General features: G+C 29.4%; 1 long non-coding RNA gene across 1 annotated transcript; it reads left to right on the top strand.

Moving 5' to 3' along the window:
• The first annotated feature begins 3,117 nt into the window (after window positions 1-3,117).
• LOC104880369 (uncharacterized) lies at window positions 3,118-5,211 on the top strand. Its single transcript, XR_786628.3, has 3 exons — window positions 3,118-3,339; window positions 4,198-4,303; window positions 4,406-5,211. It is a non-coding gene; the product is annotated as an uncharacterized LOC104880369 (long non-coding RNA).
• Window positions 5,212-6,411: the final 1,200 nt, after the last annotated feature.

Raw genomic sequence — 6,411 nt, 5'->3', positions numbered from 1 at the left:
GTAGGTGAAACCAATAAAAGAAAACAATGGCAGAGAAAAAAAAACTGGCTTATTTTGAGGTTAAAATTGAGAGAGGAAGTAATCATAGAAGATAATATGAGAGAGAGGAACTAATATAGTGTACCACAATCATATTGCCCACCTTTCTGGATAAGTTCAAATTGTCATTTCTTTTGTTTCCCAGTGGGTTTTTTTTTTACATTTATATAGACACAGACTTTCTTATGATAAACCCATCCATATTGTTCACGCTCCAATTGCAATAAAGCAGAGACCAAAACGTTAAAATATAAAATAATGTTAAATCAAAACAACATTGAAAATTCACCTTGAACTAGTAGTTGATGATCTCATTGTCAATACCATCCTGAGGTTGGAGAATGACAACATTCTTCAGCTCAGCAGATACAACGAGCATGAGTTCTGGCATTTTTCTTTTTCTTCTCTTAATTTTTTCTTCTTTTCTGAATAACAATGGAAACTAATGGGGTGAGCCTCTTCTATTTATAAGTGGATGAAATGAAAACCAAACCATGCCTACTTACCGATCTCTCACATCGTCTGCATGTATGTCTCACATGCTTATTGTTGGTTATTTTGTACTTATTTTATTTTTATTTTATATTTGTTATGTAATGTACATCGTAAAATAAATTACCGATCTCTCACATCATCTGCATGTATGTCTCACATGCTTATTGTTGGTTATTTTGTACTTATTTTATTTTTATTTTTATTTGTTATGTAATGTACATCATAAAATAAATTAAAATTTGAAATTTGGAAGTAATTTGATGGTCATATGATTATAGGTATGCTTGCAATGACCGGCTGCTATCCATACTTGATTTTTAACCCATGTTCTTGAAAAGTAGGATTGTTATCATTTTTAAATGTTTTTAATTAAAATGTTTTCAAATTAAAAAAATCACTTATTAAATATGTCTCCAAAAAATAGCACAAATGAATTTTCATTAATATTTTTAAAATTTTTCTAAACGCGTTTTTTTATACTAAAAATATTTTCTAAAAGCATGAAGTAATTTCTGAAAGATTAACACTTTTGCTTATAGAAATGATGCATCAGTGAACTTTTAGAATATGGGGAAGCATTAATATCTTTAAAAGTGAAACTCTACCAGAGTACTGTTAGGGGTTGGAGGTTAAATTTTTTTGATTTTCAGCCATAATTGATGAAATCATTACATGGATAATTGCTTTGGGAATTATTAAAGATAGTTTATTATACAGGTATAAATAATTGTTGCTTTGACCCAAGGTAAATGATTTCCAACCCACTTCTTGCTTTGACCCTCAACCCCTGATTTCTTGCATGCGGTCCTTGTGGTGATAAAGCACTTTTCATATGTTTTTGCTTTCACCAACTCTTGACTTCTCATGTGGTCTCTGTGGGAACGAGCCAGCTGTTGGCATGTTTTTATTCTGAATGTAGTTGTAGACCCTGATTTTTTGGGCCAGCTGGGTCCTTAGAGAGAACGGTTAGGAGGATATTCCCTGGGCCATTGGAGGGTGACACCTGTAGGGGGGATATTCACTGGCAGGGACAGTTTTCTGGATTTTTTTTTTTTTAAAACAAATTCTGCAAGAGGGGAGTGGGGTTTTGTGTTGGTTTTGGTTATAGAGTGTCGCTGCAAGAAAGAGTATTGGGGAAAAAGAATAGAGAGGAGAGACGGGGGCTTGGATGGCAAGCAGATTCTAGGAGCTGGAGTGTGAAGTTTGATCTCTTTTTCTCATGGGGCTTGATGTTTGGACAGCTTCTTGTGAATGTCCCTGTGATATGTTTTATATGCCTTTTTCAAAATGTGCGTGGAAGTTCAATTTTTTGACTTCCTATACTTGGTGGAAGCATTGGTTGAAGTGTTCGGCATGTTCTCCTTTATAAAATTTCACCTATCCCTTATATGGTTATGCAGAATGTCTCCATGCCTCCGTGCATGCTTCAGCATCGCTTCATTTGATTTTTGGTTCCTGATGATGCATTGAAATGAGCTTGAAATATCCGAAGAAAGGAAGGTGGGCAAATACTGATCTGAACTTCTTAGGCAAGTGTGCTGTCTCTGTTCTATGGGTTTCGAGGGTATAAAATTCTATGTTGTTTTTTATTCTAAGCTAGACTTTGTAATTGATATGCTTATTCTTGCTCAGTGACATTGTGCTTCAATTTTTTGTTTTTTAATTACTAGGGCTTTTAGGAAATTTTTTGTTTTTGAAAAATAGTTTTAGCATAAACAAATGCTTTTGGGAAAAAAAATTCAGTATTTAGAAAAATTTAGAAAATATTTTCACAGTTGAAAAATTAGATTGGTGATTTTTTTTAATAACGATTTTAGAGAAAATATTTTATTTAAAAATAATTAAAATAAAAACATTCTACTTTTTAAAATCTATTATGAAATTTTAATAACGGTCTTAAACCAGGTTTATTAATTTTGAATACAAAACAAAGATTATACTTGATTATTAAAATTATTATGATTATTTTTTAAAAAAAAGAATGATAATATTTTTAAATATTAATAAATAATTATAATAATTTAAATTTTCAAATAAATTTTAATTTGTTTAGAAATGTACATTACATTAAAAAAAAAAAATAAAACTAGTGCAAAATAGTTAATATAATAATAAATATTATAAATGCTAGCATTAACAATAAAAAATGGTAAAATTATTGGAAGTTTTTTTTTTATTCTTTTTATCTCAAATTCCTAGTGAAATTAGGGAAAGGAGGGGTCATGATTAAATTTAAAAAGGTTTAAATTTAATATTTTATTTCTCTTATTTTAACTTTTTATATAACAATTAAATAATTTAAAAATATTTAAAAAAAATAATTACATTTGTTTCTTGTTCATACTATTAAAAATTATTACTTTATATAGATTTAGAATTTATTTTTCTTTTGTACAAATTCAAATTTGGTTTGACAATGTTCTCAAAAACAATTTTAAAAAAATTAAAACAATTCCGAATTATTTTTAAAAAACAAGGAAACTCTTAAAACATGATTATTAAAATTATTATTATTTTTTAAAAAAAGAATGATAACATTTTAAACCATTAATACTGCTGCAAATTCATTACTTCTGCTAGGTGGGTAACAACTTTTTTTCTCTCATTACTCACTTCTGTTGGGGTGGGTAACAATTGTTTTCTTTCATTAATTACTTCTTGTGGGTGGATGAAATCATAAAAGTTCTAAAGGCCTCCCCCATTCTCTCACTCGAGGCATGAAGAAGCCCTTTTCTGAAGTTGCCCTCCAGATGAGAGAATCCCTAAAAGGGCCCTATTTTCCTCTTCCACTCTCAATCCTCGCAGGTACTGATCTAATCATGTTATTTATTTATTTTGCAACTCCCGTTTGATTCCCAAGAAAATCCATCCCCCATTTGATTTCCGGGAAAATTCATCCTCGTTTGATTTCCGAGAAAATCCATGCAAAACCCCCAAGGAAAACCAAAAAAATTCCTTTTTTTTTGCTGCCTGTGTTTTCTGGATCTGTTCTAGGGGTCTCTTTGCTTTTATGCCACTGGATTTAAATTTCACGAACCCTAAATCCACCTCGTTTGATTTCCGAGAAAATCCATGCAAAACCCCCAAGGAAAACCAACAAAATTCCTTTTTTTTTTTTTGCGGCCTGTGTTTTCTGGATCTGTGCTAGGGGTCTCTTTGCTTTTATGCCACTGGATTTAAATTTATCGAACCCTAAATCCATGATTTTTGGGCTAGGCTGAAGAACAAAACCTTTGCCTGCAAATCATGATCAGATTACCAAATAGCATCTTATTTGTTTTTTTTTAAAAGAATTGGACAGATTTTGTATCGGGGCTGGACTGGTAAAGAAATATCGGGAAAATTCCCGAAAAATCGGTAAAAATACCGAAATATCGGTGAAATTTTCGTAAAGCGAAATTTCGGAGAAATATTACTTCTGCTGGGGTGGGTAACAGTAACAGTGGTTTTCTCTCATTACTTCTGCGGTCTTTCCTCTTCTTGGTCCTGTTTTCTGTTTTTACTTGTGGTGTTATATTTTTCTTTTATTGGTTTTGTCATTTGGTCATTTTTTTGCACTAGTCTTTGAACATGCAGGTAGGCATGGTTTTCATTTCGTCCTCCTCTTCTTATAAATAGAGCAGAGGAGTAATAATCTCACCATTTGTCTCCACTGTGATTCAGAAAAAAAAAAAAAAAAAAGTTATGCTCGTTGGATCAGAGGAATATTGCCCTTCTCCAATGGGCGGGCTGATAGTGATGATGCCACGATCTCAACTACTTTTTAAAGGTAAATTTTCAATACTTATTTTATTTAACATTGATTTTGTTTTGTGTTTCAATGTTTTGGTTTGTTTTATACTTAGATGTTTTGATTTCTGTTACATTGCAGCTGATGTCTGACTATGTGGAAGACAAACCCACTGCAGAGAGAGGAGAAAGAACTATTAACTATTTGTTTTTTGGTTTTGTATTGTGATGGATGTGAAAGACAAGGGCCATCCCCCTAATCCTAGGACAAGGGAGTCTACTAAACCAACATCACTATTGAGAGGTGGGATTGATGTTGTTTGATTGCAACGGTTACTCCCTATGGAGGTTTAATTCGCAGTGATGGTCTGTTATTATCTAACATGATTTTATCATTTTTATTTTTTTAATTTAAGTTGAATCATTCTTATTTTAAGACATCTAGTTAAGAAATTTATGTTAATTTTAGCGGAGAATACAAGGATGTGATTAATAGAAAGGAGATTGCAGTCACAAATTTAGAAGCTAGGTTTGTTAACTACGACACAAACTTGGTTTTCAGATCTGTGATTGCAATCTCCACTCCATCAATCACATCCCCGTATTCTTCCAAACAAGATTAACATGAATCTCATATTTAAAAAAAAAAATCATAGATTCAACTCAAATTAAAAAGGATAAATATGATAAAATTATGTTTGTTATAAGTATAACATTATTGCGAGACATCCACCATTGAATGAATACTCCATGAGGAGTAGTCCATTGAAATCATATAGCATCAATCCCACCTTTTTATAGTGATGTTGACTCAGTGGACTCCCATGTCTTAGGATTAGTAAAGTCCTAAAAGTCTTTCCTATATATATCAAATGTTATTCCCATTTTGACATTTTATTCCAGAGTTTTAGCTCTGATTGGTAAAGGATCAAAGAAAATTTCTAGTTATGCTTGGCTACAATTTTGAATTCTTATATGTTTGCTCTAGTTTTTGTCGTTTTCATGATGAAAATGTTTTTCTTTATTCATGGTTAATGAGTTTTGATATATTGGGTGTATCCCAAAGTTTTAATTTTCATGTATATATATATATATATAAAATATGGTTTATTCCTGCATAGAGACCATATTAGAGATCAAGAATTGATTGATAAAGTAAAAACAAGTGAACAATTAGTTTATTTTCACGGTTTGGAAATTATTTATCCCATCCTCAATCTTCATCTAAGTAATATTTCATTACACATAAGTTTGTTTTTACACTGAATTTTGACCAATGGATATCAAACAACTACGTATTTTCAGGCATTATTATATGTAACTGCATAATAACCTATCTTTTATATTCAAGTTCCTTTTATATTCAAGTTCTTAAATAAAATTTTGATGTTAAAAATATTTAAGAATAATTTTTTAAGGATCATTTTCAAACTAATGTTTATCTAAGTATTTTAAAAAATAAACATTTTATAATAGTTGTTTTTGTATATTTTGATCAAAATATAAGAGTTTGTTTTCTTGTGTGATTTAAAAATAGTTTTCTATTTTTAAAAATGGAAAATTATTTTAAATTTTTTTTTTTTTACTTTGTTTGATTGTTGTTATTTGAAAACAATTTTTAAAAATAAAGTGAAATAGAGAATAATTTCTAAAAACTAAGTAGGAGTTGTTTTCATCCATTTTTAGAAATAAATGGAAAATATGAACCCGTTTAATCATATTTTTTAAAACTGTTTTTTAAGTTAAAGAATAAAAAAATTGTTTTTAAAAAAAATTTCAAAAAACATGACCAAACAGAGTATAAGTTTTAGATATTTTTTTAAAAAGATTCATTTAAAAGATTAAAAAAAAAAAGACATCAAATATGAATTTTCCTTTAATTTTATTTTTAAGGTAAAGCTAAAAAAGTAGAAATTAAGGTTGATGGTATTTTGAAAATTTTTAATGACACTAAAAATGTAACTTATTTATTTCTTTTGCTATGAAATTGATAATCTTAGTAAAAAAAAAAATATATGGAATAAATAGTTTAATAATATAATAACTTTTTGGTCAACGTATTATTAAAAATAGTTTTATACCACTTTCACGTGATTTTTTTATTTCTTATTTTTTTTTGCTATTTTTTGGTATCCTTTTAATATTAAA

The sequence above is a fragment of the Vitis vinifera genome, chromosome 9, assembly GCF_030704535.1.
Source record: "Vitis vinifera cultivar Pinot Noir 40024 chromosome 9, ASM3070453v1".
Lineage (NCBI taxonomy): Eukaryota > Viridiplantae > Streptophyta > Magnoliopsida > Vitales > Vitaceae > Vitis > Vitis vinifera.
This window is presented reverse-complemented; position numbering and strand designations above follow the sequence as displayed.